Source organism: Macaca mulatta, chromosome 2 (assembly GCF_049350105.2).
Source record: "Macaca mulatta isolate MMU2019108-1 chromosome 2, T2T-MMU8v2.0, whole genome shotgun sequence".
In the NCBI taxonomy this organism is placed as follows: domain Eukaryota; kingdom Metazoa; phylum Chordata; class Mammalia; order Primates; family Cercopithecidae; genus Macaca; species Macaca mulatta.
The window spans coordinates 136,973,626-136,987,887 of record NC_133407.1 but is presented as its reverse complement, the minus strand read 5'-3'; the positions used below and the strand labels follow the sequence as shown (position 1 = coordinate 136,987,887).

At 42.7% G+C, this 14,262-nt stretch overlaps 1 protein-coding gene and 1 long non-coding RNA gene across 5 annotated transcripts in view; one reads left to right on the top strand and one right to left on the bottom strand.

The window, feature by feature from the left end:
• The window catches only part of LOC114676382 (uncharacterized), a 142,038-nt gene that overhangs the window by 10,132 nt on the left and 117,644 nt on the right, over positions 1–14,262 (bottom strand). The gene's annotated exons all lie outside the window — the stretch shown is intronic.
• The window catches only part of PDZRN3 (PDZ domain containing ring finger 3), a 240,227-nt gene that overhangs the window by 167,736 nt on the left and 58,229 nt on the right, over positions 1–14,262 (top strand). The window contains exon 1 of one of the 4 annotated variants that reach the window (XM_077993340.1): positions 4,475–4,492. The exons of the other annotated variants lie outside the window; for them this stretch is intronic. The gene's annotated coding sequence lies outside the window, so the exon portion shown is untranslated. Of the gene's footprint in view, positions 1–4,474; positions 4,493–14,262 lie in introns of those variants that run through there. 4 annotated transcript variants of the gene reach the window in all.

Here is a 14,262-nt window from a genome sequence, read left to right as displayed (position 1 = left end):
CTGAGAGTCTCTGCAGGCTAAAAAAGTAGATTTCTATAAGTGGCACGTAGTGGCCAATGCCTTGACTTCCCGGATCTGATAGGTCTTTTTCACAAGTGTGAGGTCAGGACATAGCCATTTCTTAATGTCAGCACAGCATCATGTAGTCATGAAGACCATAAACTCTGTAGCTGGGTCAACAGAGGTTTAATTCTGGTTCTAGCACTTACTCTGTAATCCTGAGAAGGTTAGGGTACCTAACCTTCTAGACCCCACCTTTCTTGTCTACAAACTGAAAATAACATTGTTAGCAAGAGTTCTTACCTTGTAAAGTCATTGTAAGGATTAAATGAAGTAACACATGGTACTTAAAGCAAATGGATGATAATGATGTTGATCTGAAAATACTGTGGTCATTACTCATGGTGATTCTTTTTCCAACATGACAGCAGCTTCTTTTCCTGATAATAAAAACTTATTGTGAAAACTGGGAGGGCAACTTTCAAATGATAAGGGTTCAATACACCAGGAAATATTATACTCGTAAACAAATACTTTGAAATAAGAGGGGTATAATTGGATGGAACTCCAGGAGAAATTGGTCACGATTGTGTAGAAAATCAAGACATTTCCTAGAAATGATAAGTCAATCCAACCAAGATCACAATAAAAAAAAAAAAAAAGAAAAAACTTTAAAATAGGTAATATCCTAATACATAGAGATGATATTTGAGTATATATCCTCTGGGTGTTTTATATTCATTTATTTATTCATGCTTTTAAAAAGTCTATTCAGTTACTTGTAAAATAATGCTACACTTTTCATGCTTTTTTGAGAACCTCCTTATTCTCAATCAGTACCATATTCTTGCCATCTTTCCATGGTAGTACGTGGGGATTAATGGTCGATATTATTCTTGGCCTCCTTGGTCCTGTCACTCTTAGCATTTACAGATACCACTCCACCCAGCTCAATGACTGTATTCTTAGATGATGCAGATTACTTCCAATAACAGCCCAGGCAAAGCAAACGAGTAAATCTGGAGTCAGGACAGGTGGCGTGTTGTCCTTCCCAAAGCCAGGTATCAGGAACTCTTGGACTACTCACATCAGCCCCTTTTCCATGACCTCTTCCAAAGAGAGTGGTCTGGAGACACATTGATGTTGCAGTGCCTCACCCTGCTCAGGTGGGGGTTGGGGTGTCATCACTGATGAGTTTTGGTGAGGAAAAAGAAAGGTGGCTCCAAGTGGTAAGCCACTTCCCCTCCCTACTCCAGGTTTCTCTATACTCTCTGGTTCTCTGACTCTTGTAGGCTTGTCAGAGACTCTCTCAGTTTGTATAGATGGTGGTAATTTCTGCCATGTGTGGGAAACTCTTGTGAAACATATGTGCCGGGGGTAGGAAGGCCAGGCCTCCTCTCCTGCCCAGGCGATACCATCATCTATGTTTGTTTTTAAGGTGGTCTTAAAATGAGGAACCTTGTGCTAGAAAAGCTTGCTGTGATCTGACTATTTAACTATAATTTTTACCTGTACTTTTCACAGGCTTGGCCTACTCTCTGCCGTGAAAATATTTGGAATTTATACTTTAAACAGTGTAGGCCACTTTGGTTGTTGATTTAAAACATGCTAGAGGTTTTATAATGGTTATTTATATTGGCCAACACTGACCCCTCTGCAATGACCTGTTGATGTTGGACAAGGATAAGAGGCACTGAATACAATGCAGGAAATGGAAAGAGATCAAAAAGAATGAATATGTAAGCTTAGTAACAATGCTTTGTGGCTTAACACGGAGATCAATTGTCTGTGTGTGTGAGGTTTTCAGAGTTGCAGTATTTGGCCCACTTACAGGAATTAAGCATTCTCTTTGGAGAAATTTAAGAGTTTTTCAAACTATGTTTTGCATTACAATATCAACATTGCTAAGTCTCTAAAATCATTGTTGATTATATACAATTATATGTAAATGTATATATACTTAAACCATGAAGAAAAGACTTCATGTATCTATATATTGAAATTATTGTACCTTTTTTAAAGAAAGCATAACAGCCATTGAGTAAAGCAAGTGTCTCTGGAAAGTAAGGCCATTTCTGTAGACTGTTCAGGAATTAACAGCGAGTTCTTTCTTTCTTTCTTTTTTTCTTTTTTGACATGAAGTCTTGCTCTGTCTCTAGGCTAGAGTGCAGTGACTTGATCTCGGCTCACTGCAACCTCCGCCTCCCGGGTTCAAGCGATTCTTCTGCCTCAGCCTTCTAAGAAGCTGGGACTACAGGTGTACACCACCACACCCAGCTAATTTTTGTATTTTTAGTAGAGACAGGGTTTCGCCACATTGGCCAGGATTGTCTTGATCGCTTGACCTCATGATCTGCCCACCTCGGCCTCCCAAAGTGCTGGGATTACAGGCGCACCTGGCCAACAGCAAGTTCTTTCTAGCCTGACTGCTGGAAAGGGAAAATGGCATACTTTCTCCCACCTGTTTCTCTTGCCCCTATACTCCATTTCTTGCTTGTATTCAATGACAGAGTGTCAGTTTGCTTGTAGTCCACTTTCTATGTCATTTATCACTGTACAAATGTCAGCTATGAGACAGGAGAGCATGCGTGTTTGACAGCTGCCCAATAAATTATGCAGAAGAACAAGTTAAAGACAACTGCATGGACTTAAAACATACACACACACACACACACACACACACACACACAGACATGTGGCCCGTTAGAAAATTTCCTTTGGAAAGCTTGCTTTGTTGGCACTAGTCTTTGCCTCATGAATATCTTATAAAATTATTCAACCGTAGCCACTGAGCGAAGCGTTAGTGTGGTTTGGGAGATAGCATCAGAGTAACTCACAACTTAAAACCAAGTAAAATCTGGTGCCTCACAAAAAGATCTGAAAGGAGATGCATATGCTTTAGAAATCCAAGTTTTCAATCAATGTCTGAATAATACCACCAGTTAGGATGGTGGATGAGATGATCCCGGAAGCCTGGTCCAGCCAGGACTGACTTGACCATACGTCTTGTTCCCTGTGAAAGTAGGGGTCCCAGCACATGCTTCTGCCTTCAGTGAAATAACAGAAGCAAATTTAAACGGAATTACCTTTGCAAAGTTAAAAAGCATATTCCCATACCAGTTTTGGAGAACTCTCTGTGGCAGTTATTTTGTGGTTTCTTGGAGAAGATAACCAATAAGTATGTTGGTGGCAGAGAAAAGCCATGTGTTTCACGGCTGAAGTCTAGATCCATTTATTTACTCTCTTTCTCCACCCACCCCTATTTGAGACCCTGCTACTAACCTACCACCTTGGCAGTGTCTTTGCTTTGTGTCAGGTAGCCCCACATTCCACCCCAAGAATGTATATTTGTGGAATGATGGCTGGAGATAAAGGAGTCAGTCTGTAGCCAGGAGGTCATTTGTCCTCTTCACCTGGGAATCAGACATTGCTGTGGCCCAAGATATATCCGTGGGCTAACCAGCTGAGCTAACTAGCCCATAAAGACGTGGCAGGTTATTGCTTACCCACACTAGTGAAGATTTGATTCTGTTTGGCTCTCACAATTTTCTCTGTGTTCACAGTTCATGCCAGCAAGGGATTCCTGTTACTTAAGAGAACTGACTAACCAGTAAACACCATGAGCACAGTCATCTTTAAATCTATATTTATATGGCTGTGTTTGTGTGTGTGATGAGAAGCTAGAGCATCTGTGCGATTCAATAGGCAGAAAGCTGATGACCTAATATATGATGGTAAATGACTATGACATGAGTGAGAGTTACTTGGCATCAGCAAGCTGGTAGTTATTTTAAGAAAGGGGAAGCAATGTTTTAACACAGTGGGCAGAGGTGCTGAGGCAGGAAATATATTTTACCTAATCAAGTAGCATTTAGCCAGGTAGTTGGCAGCTCAGCCTCTCTCTAAAACCAACTTTGCTTTGGTATTTTTCTCCCATTTATTTGCTCTCTTTAGTGACCCTGTTTGGCACATCTTTGCACCATGACCAAAGTGACAGATTTTGGTCTCTGTTGGACTAATCAGTGTGTTCTCTGATCCATGACATATGTTCCCTGTAGACATTTCAAGTCAACATATTCAGCACTTGTGGTCTGGCAGGTCAGAGTTATTAACTGAGCTGATAGACTGGTTTGGATATTTGCATCCAAAAGACTTTCCTCCCCATCCTCTAACACATAGAGCCACACATCCACTCCCAACAACACAAATATTGACTGTACCAGTCATTCATTAGCAGTAAAAATTTGAGAGCAATTATTGTTTTTACTGCGCTTGCCCTGAAAGACACCATTAATTACTTTATTGCCTGTGGATTTGAGCCAGTTTCGGTGTCCCAGGAGCCTGCTCCCCACCCGGAAGAAGTATTTGCAGCTCCGAGGAACCCAGCATAGGATGTCATCTGGCAAGCAGTGCACTGACATTGTCTTCTGAAGTGAGATGTCAAGACTGTTTCTGCCATCCTATTGGATTCCTCCCGACTTGGAGTTTACAGGTCAGGATTGGTGGTGATGGTAGGTTTCCCCAACGGCCTAAACTCAAGTAGAGGTGGGCGTGGGTGAGATTTGAGATGTGCCAGCTTTTTTTTTTTTAAGGGCATGAGAAATATTCCAAATCATCCTAGAATAATTACCAGGGGAAGAACTTTTTTGATTGTTGATTCTGCAGGTCTCATCCAGAGGGTGAAAAGAATTAAGGCTTCTGATGGGCAGTACCAGCCAGTCTGCCTTTTTAGTTCTGACCTTTCAAAGACAGGCATGATGCAAAGATAGTAATGGTACTGTTGGATGGTTTTCCTCCTCCTGCTACTCTAGTTAGCAGAAATGCAAAAATGCCTTTTGGAATTTAAACTTGTACCCTAAACCAGTTTGACCACATTTTTTGCTCAATTTGGAAAATCCCACAAGCCATTTGGAATGTATGTATGTATTTATTACAAGTGGGCTATTCCTTTATTAAAAAAGTACTGATTAGATGTTTAGCATGTCCTCCCTGCTAAGAAGAAAACGAATTGTGACTTATTAATGTGCCTGATTACATGATAGGCCTTGATATCTGTTGGCTGCACTGATCAGCTTGAGCCTAGCTCTTCCACACCTTTTGTATTTTGTGTGTGTACTGATTATGATGCCAGTCTGCACATTCATGAGCAGTGTCACCCATTTTTAAATATAACTTGGAAAATAGCTAAGTAGTATGTTTAACAAGGGCTTGAGAATGTTTAGTACACTCGATAGGGTAAGGAAGAATTGCTACTGAGAATGTGTATGGGATCAGTGGCATGTCAATGTAGAACACAGTAATGTAGAATGGACTGGCATTGTGAGAGGGAAGTCTCTCTCATATTAAATATAAAAATAGCTTAGGAAACATTTTCTAAAAACCAATGCTGTTAGAACTTGCAGCGGAACTGGGCTGACTTATTTCTTCCTTCAGAAGTCTGTAATTAATAAAATGTGAACTGAGAGTAAAGGAAAAGGCATGGTCCATCCTGTGTTTCCTGAGGACCCTTATCATCATCATCCTCCAGAGGAGGTATCTGTGGCATGTCCTGCCCAGCTGTTGGTGGTTGGGAGTGTGAATCAGACTGAGACTCTGTCTAGGGGTGCTGGTTTGGGTTTTTTAAGTCAATTGCCTCATCCACATAAAGCATGCAGTTAGAACAGGCTTTTTCTTACACCCCAGACTGGAAGCATTTTTTAGTTGAGAAGTCAATTTAGGGGAGGCAGTATATTCTTTAGCAGCCTGTGCCATAAGAAGAGAAGTCCAGGTTGCCACTCATTACAGTTTAACTGAATGATGGATTCTCGCCTGTTTTGATTAAATTACATATTCAATTATTTTTGTTTGAAATTAAAAGCTTGATTATATTACCGAATGCTATGTAATTTTACATGCGTTGTTCACTTATTTAACAATGAGGCATGGGATATGATTAACAATGTGGCTGCCAGTAGAAAGAAGCAAAATAATTATTTTTTCAATATACAAGTCCTCATCATGATTCAGAAATCAATATGCATCCATGGAGGATTTGCTCGCACTGTGGATTATGGACCTCAGGGTGGCCTTCCCTCATTTCCCTATGAATGTCAAACCTGGAGACTTTGGTTCACCAGGCAGGTTTTTATTTCCCTCTCTCTCTCTTTTCTTTTTTAAAGGCTGATGTTTAACTACAGCCGTTGGGACCTAAATCAGAGCATCCAATGCCCGAATATGAATATTAATCAGACGCCAGGCCATGGAGTTCCTCGCCGAGTTTGACAGTTTAAAGGATCAGTTAGTTAATTAGAAGATGACATGGCACGCTGGGTCCCAAGGCTCTGTCCTGCCTTCTGTCTCCTCTTTTCATTTTCCTTTTTGACAAGTTGGATTACATCATTACTTGTAGTTTCACTTGTTAGCCCCACCATGAAATGAGAATATTTTATGCTTTAATTATCTATGATTTCTTCCCCCTTTCTCTGCAAAGACCAGGCTTAAAATGAAGCTCAAAGAAACATGTAAGAATCAGAGGTTCAAAGGCCCATGAAAATCAGTCTTGTGACTCCAACCATGCCACACACCACATTGCAGTGAGAAATAGAAGGTTTGTGGTAGTGTGAGAAACTGGGTTGTGGTAGTCATGGTGACTGGTTTTAAATATAAAAGGTGCCTGCCCTGACTTTTGTGCCGCAAGTACAGATGTATCACACCAGGTGTTTCCATGGCTTCTCTGGCTTGAGGTGTTACATACTGTGAATATTCTCGGGGGTAGTCACGAATTATTCTGGACTATGTTTCTTGCCCATCCTAGTAGCTAGATGCACCCGAAACTCTGAACAATTCTGCTCTAAATGTTTTTTTGGTTTTTTTTTTTTTGCCATGATATTGCTCACTTGTGAAGCTTCTTTTTATTTACATGTGCTCTGTATAGGAGCTTAGTCCCCAGGGGGAAAAAAAAACAAAAAACAAAAAAACAAGATTGAGATTAGTGTTTAGCTCTTCAAATGAAGGTTTTTCGGATGCCCTAAGTAGAATTAACTCTTCACTCCTTTATCCTCATCTACTCTGCAGACAGCTGCTGTAGCACATCTAAAGTTTAATTACACCAAACACTGAGCTATACAAGGGATGGAACTAGGGTTCAGCATCATCCCTAGCAAACGTTAAAAGTGAAAATGTAAAAAAGAAAGAAAGAAAACTAAAATCTAAGCATTTACCATTAATGCTGCAAGCTAGCCACTTCACTGAGTAACTCTGTATGAGTAATTTCTCATTAGTCTTCACAACAATCCTAGGTGGTTAGAAGAAAAAATGAAGACTTGGGAAGAGTCTTGCCAGGTCACAACGGCATGTGCTAAAGAGGCTGAGCTTGGATTTGAAATTAGGCAGTCTAATCCCAGATTCCCCTCCTGTGCTGAATCTCACATGGTAGGTGCTTATTTACAGGTGATGAAAGAGAAGGATGTTTTTGGTTGTCGGAGAGCATTTCTAATAGGTTGAACTCCCACTGGCAGTATATAGAGACAGAAGAGAGGTGGGAAGAAGAAAATGTGTGTGCTAGATATGATCCTTACTACTGGAAAAGCTATGATATTTAGGGTATATCTACATTTATGTAGAATGCAAGAGGAAAAGGAGCTAGCAGGCATTACCCGAGGGATCTGTGTAGATGAGGAGTGTATACTATGAGAGAACCAGGGAAGAGTTAAGAAGGAGTGTACAGTCAACAGGGTCAGATGTTACACGGAAAGTCAAGGCAGGTGGTGGTCTTTAGGAAAAAGAACATCAACATGGTGACCAGAAGACTGGGGCCACATCTCAGTTCTGCCAATAAGTAATCTTTTTGGACTGCAACTGAATTATCTCTAAAGCTAGTAGAGGTAAAGCTTGAACTGTGAACCTCCACATCCTCTTATTTAGATAGTTTTAATGGAGGACTTACAACAAGCTCTTGATTGCACCAACTGGGAGGTCATTATGACCCCACATGGTAGTGTGTGTGTGGCTATGGAGGAAGGGTTGTGGAGGGCAAACCAAAGAGAATAGGTGTAAGTGTAGACTGCTCTATGGAGGAACATGGCAGCGAAAGGAGGGAGAAGGAGAAGACTGGGGAGTAGCAGATTTGGGAGCCTTCAGAATGTCTTGAGAAACCTCTGTCGGCCTGGAGAGGGAGGAGAGAGGCAACAGGAGGCTAGGACAGACAGCACGGCTGGGAGGGATGGAGGTCTGGGAGAGCCTGAGTCCAAGGGTGCAAGGCTTCGATTTCCTGCGTAGACTAAGAGAAGCAGTGCAACCGAAGGGAGGGCAGAGCAAGGATTTGCAGTTTAACAAGGGGCACAAAGTTTGTTTCTCCACCATGAAAATAATTTGGGGATGGGAGTGAACACAGAGACAAATAAATGGATTGCTATATTATATATATATGATATGTAATTATATATATATAGTATATATGATATGTAATTATATATATATAGCCAAGAAGTTGGCAAGAAACAGGGAAGGTTCAGCTCACATCCATCTGAATTAGTCAGGAATCCTTCCCTATCATTGTCTGTCACCAGAGGGCTGGAGCAAGCTGGGAAGTGGGAGAAGGCAGGAGCTAGGAGTCAGCTCACCCAGCACTGTCGAGATCAACAGAATGCACAAGTTACGAGGGTAAGACGTGAAAACCTACTCATTCGATGCAGTAGGATTCAATATTTTAAAGAAGGAACTGAGCAGAAAAGGTGCTCAATTCTCCATTCTTCTGTGCACCCTGGTTACCCTTCATCCTAAGGTAAGGGAAGGTTCACGTCGCCAGAAGCAGTCTGTTTTCCATCCACGTTCTTCCTCAGCTTCCCTGGGACATGTTGCTGTCTGTCCCCGCCAGCAACTGAATCCTTGTAGAGAGAGTCAGGCAGATAAGAAAGTGTAGTGAGTATTTTGTAAATTTAAACTTACTCTGTTTTGAAACGCCTGAGGTTATGTCTGATAATTTTTTCAGGATTTTGTTTTCCAATTAAGGTACTAATGAATGAAGTTTTTAAAGGTTCTTAGAAGACAAATACGTATTTGGCCACTCTGTTAGTCCTCAGCATTGTTCCCCTCTAATTTTACCAGTCCATGAAATCCAAATGATGGAATAGTGTTGGTGTGTAGAGCACACGGTATGATTGGTTGTTAGCTGGTGTTGTGGGATCATGGCATGGGTTGGCCAAGCAAAGCTTTGAAGAAACACTCACTGCCCATGAAACTGTATTTTTTCCTTTTCCTGAAATAAAATGCCTCACCCCAAGGTAGGTCATGGTAGATGGACTCAAAGAGAAGGTGGGCAGAACTCAGAGTGCTGACGGGGACCTCTCTGCAGTGTTAATGTGCCCCATTTCATCCCAAAAAATAAATTGTGGTTTCAGAGCACCCACTTATCAGCTTTCTAGTTGATACCACCCAGCACACTTGTGCCTACCCCCTGGGACGAATCACCTGAAAGATGTTGGGGTCAAGGCATCAAAACATTTGGACGCACATTAATGGGTTTTACACCTTTGTATCTCTCTGGTATTACTGTTTCGCTTCAGCAAGCCCACTAATATCAGATATATCCTATCAGGGACTATTTTAAATCACTTCAATTTTCCCTGCCCCTGGGCTCTTGCCATCAGACCGGAATCCTAAGCATGTGTTGCCTATGATCTAGTGTTTTCCTTTCCCCCATTTATAGGAGAGGGAACTTTATTAGCTTTTGGACACACATATATCAGTTTTAAAGATTAAGTACAACATCAATAGTTCTTACCCGGCTCTCAAGTCTATCGAGTTGTTATATTTTCTCAGAGAATGTTAAAAAATTAGTATTGCCATTTGTGGAAGCATTTTTCTCTTAAAACAAACCATTGGTCATAATGGGGTTTACTTACTTATTCTCTGAAGTACTGTTTTATAGAGAAAGTAAATCCAGGATAGAAGCTTGATAAGTAATTTCAGACTTGATAGCACATGAACCTTATAGGTATGAGTGAATTATGAAGCCTCACTTTGCAATGTTTTTTTTTTTTTTTTTTTTTTTTTTTTTTTCTCAAGTATCTTTCTTGCAACTACTTGTTTTATCTTCTGGGTGACTTTAAAATATTAAAGTAGCTTCCCTTTAGTGCCCAAGTTATCCATCCAACTCATGCTTCTCCTAGCCTCCAAATTCTTTTGGACACAAACAGCCAAGTCACCTATGACTCAATTACAGGCTGCTGGAAAGGACCATCTACTACGAGGGCATGTCCTGAATCCTAGAGTCTGGCCAGGAATGAAAACAAAAAGCTGTGTTTCCCAGATCCACTTCTGGCTGTGGTTTGACCTGAGATCCACCAAACAGGATACAAAGTAATTTGGCAATTGAGATTCCCAGTTCTGAATTCAGATTTAGGCTCTCCCTATCTCTGCCCTAGTGTCACCCTCTCACCGTTTCATACCTTCCTACTTCACTTTGCCTACACGCCAGTCACAGTCCCTTCGCCAGAAATCATTTCCATCCCATCATTCATTTGCCTTCAAGACCACCATTCATATGGATTCATCTTCCCTAGGCACCGCGGCCCATGTACCTGCTTCATCTCTATTCAAAGAGTTCTCCTTTCTGCTTTTCCTCTCGTATGGATCCAGACCGGCTTGTTTTTCCCTATGTCTGTATTCCCTCCATCTTGCAACAACTAGCTCAGATTGTGCCTTTTCCACAAAGTCTATAGTATCCACAGCAAACCAGAAAGCATGGCCCCAAGGGTTATATTGTAGTTACCTCATGGGGGTTATCAGGAGAAACCTTCCTCACTCCGCCACTACCTCCGCTCTCTACAGCTGACTTCTCCTCTCCCCGCCTTTATGGTTTAGTCCTGTTTCCCAGGAGACATCATAAGCTGCTTGAGTATAGAGACAGATTTTACAATTTTTCTGTATTCCCTGAGCTGGGACGATGTGTAGCACAGATGCTCAATAAGCACTTGCTTGTTGATTAATCACGGTAATGAAGCTACTTATTGGTCATAAACCATGGTGGGGTTTTTGTCTTCAGGAACTTGTCGCTTTCCTCTTAGAAGGAAGAGACTGGCCACAGTCACCATTCTGTCCTAGACACTTAGCATAACATTCTCCTGCTTAAATGAAATGAGTAGGAAGACAGATGGACATGCCCTCAAGAAACTGGCACAGCGCAGACGGCAGCAAATCCTCTGGCAGAGCACCTGGGAGCTAGTGATCAATTCTGATGGACAAATTGGGGTGGGCTTTAATATCCATGGGATTGGAAGGATGGAGTTCACATCTCAACAAGCACAAACGTATGTGTGGAAGGTATTCCAGGTAGGACTAATGAGGTCAATAAAAGCATCATGGAGTGAAAGGATTAGGGATGTCAGTCACAAAGCAGACCCAAGCATGGGGTCGGGGGCAGGATAGCCGGAGACAGATAGGAAAGGCTGATGAGACAGATGTGAGAAAGGTCACAGTGAGGCTGAAATGCTGTGCCAGTTGGGCGTTCGTTCCAGCCATGTTACGTATGGTGGGATATCAGAATTATGTGGCATAAAGATGAGCCCTTTTTAATTTTGAAATTGATGTGATTATAGTAATTTTTAATACATAGCAAATGATGCTGATTTTCCATTTACAGTGGGGATTAGATTTTATTTCAAAAGTACTTTAAGTTAAACCATGTGAGTAGCTTTAAAGAAAAAGCTGGAGCAGGCTTAGTGGCTCATGCCTATAATTCCAGCACTTTGGGAGGCTAAGGCAGGAACATCGCTTGAGGCTGTGAGTTCAAGACCAGCCTGAGCAACAAAGTGAGACCCACCCCATCTCTACAAAAACTAAACAAATAAAAAAATAACCAGGCATAGTGGTGCCCACCTGTAGTCCCAGCTTCTCAGGACGCTGAGGCAGGAGGATAGCTTGAGCCCGGGAGTTCAATGCTGCAGTGAGCTATGATCGTACCACTGCACTCCAGCCTGGGCGACAAAGCAAGACTCTGTCCCTCCCACCCCCCTCCAAAAAAAAGAGGAAAATAAATCAAGTTAATAGTAGTAGAGGCTATACATCAAAAATCATGGTGGTTCCCTGCAGCTGGAAGTTTGGAATGCACAGATACGGAAGTGGGAAGACCCCATGTGGAAAGTCACCCAGGCCAATGACTCCAAAGACTTGGGGCTAGTTGGAGTTTGACAACTGGGAAGCCATCTGCGAACTTAGAGCAGCTGTCGTCCTGGGGTGGCTGCAAGTCAGATGCAGACAGCAGCTTCAGGAGGGTGAGGGGGGGTTTTGTGTGTTGTGTTTACCACTAAACAACAGTGTCTGGCTCATAGCAGGCGATCAATACAGAGGCGTGAATGAATACGTGGAAGGTATGAGGTGAGGTTTTTATTTCCACCCATGACACTGACACCCACTGGGCCGGTGCTGGGGCGCGGCTGGGAGCAGCCAGATTCCCACGCCCCCCTCTTGATGTGAGCTCATAGGAGACACAGCCTCCCTTCAGGTGAAGGAGGGAAAAAGGGAGGGAGGGAGGTAGGCTGCAGTCTCTATGATCTTACACCAAGGCTCTTCTGTTTTATATTGTCATTTATAAACAACACCACAGGGACCTAGGCACCTTAGTGTACTCCAGCTGAAAGTGGCCAGTGATGAGGCTCAGGAGGAGCTGTGGCACTGGGGGACCACATACCCCATCTCAAGGGATGTCTTTACCCTGCTTCTACTCGTTTTTGTCACATGGGAATGCAAGGTCATGTGTGCCACACACTAGGAATTTTCAAAAGATGTAAAAAAAAAAAAAAAAAAAAATCCACACATTTTCAGATGACTGCTGCTGGTGTTTTAAATTAGTGCCTATTTAAAATGTTAAAGACACCACAACAGCCCACTGTAGAGTTTGTGACCTCTCACTTAATTCTTTGGTTTTAACTTAATGCCGTCACATCTCCCTCAAGGATTTGTAACACCCAGTGTTTTTCCCAGCCTGTTATTCTAGTCATTTCTCTGAATCCACAATAACACAATTGGTGTCAACCTTCACGTGCCCTGTAGCGCCAGTTCTGAATCTCTCCCCTTTCTTCATCCTATCATTTGTTCTCCTTTTCTCTCCTTAGAGTCTCTCCCTTTGCAGCTAAGCCTGGCTTAAGCTACCTAGGACTTTGAAGCATGCAAAGGCCACCACCTGAATTCCTACAAATCCTGGCCTGATGCCCTCCCCAGTTCCCCTCTGCCTCGAGTGTTTACCATGCATCTCTGTTTGTTTCAACCATCTCTCCTGCCTGGACTCCAGGCCTCAAATCTGTTTTCCTGCTGTCAGGTGGAACCCCATATCCAGGGGTTGAGGCAGGTCCTCCAGGAGCCCAGCAGGGAACCCCCAGGATGGCTAGGAGCCTGGCTCAGATCACAGAGCCACAATGCCCACCACTGCCCCACCATGCCATTTAGAATGGAGCCTTTGATACACTGGTCACATTCACATGGGCAAGGAGACCACCCATGGGCCATGATTGAGACCCGTCATATCCCCCAGACTCAGCAGGGACTCTGTGATCAGGCCGTTTGGTGGCTGTAAGTATTAAAATGAAACCTCATATCTGGAAGGAGATAGTCTCAGCAAGCCATGCCTTGTCCTGTTCAGCAGGCCAGTAATTTACAGACTCTGTGTGTTGATCGGCATCCTCATGAGTACGTTGTGTTTCTTGGATTGTTTTCTTTACCAGCCCCTGCCATTTCCCAGGAAGCCAGTTTTGAAAGCCTGTTTGCCCGCCTCAGCATTCCTAATGAAGATGTAAGGTCTTACTTACTTTGGGGTTACAAATTCTGATCTCATTTCTGCCACTTGCAAGCTGTGTGCTCTTGGGCAAATTACTTTGCCTCCCTGGGCCCCAGTTCTCTCCTGGGTAAAATGGGGGTAAGAGGAATACTTCGTCCTAACCGTATCATCACCGAGTGTCAGAGAACTCTTGGCTCAGTCTGCGATTGTTTTGTTGTCAAATTATGGTCCATAGGCCAAGTCCAGCACACAGCCTGGTTTGGTACAGTTTGCAGTGAAGAATGTATTTTATTTTATTTTATTTATTTATTTTTTTGAGATGGAGTCTCACTATGTCACCAGGCTGGAGTGCAGTGGCGCGATCTCAGCTCACTGCCACCTCCGTCTCCCGGGTTCAAGTGATTCTCCTGCCTCAGCCTCCCAACTAGCTGGAATTACAGGCACGCACCACCATGCCCAGCTAATTTTTGTATTTTTAGTAGAGACGGGGTTTCACCATGTTGGCCAGGATG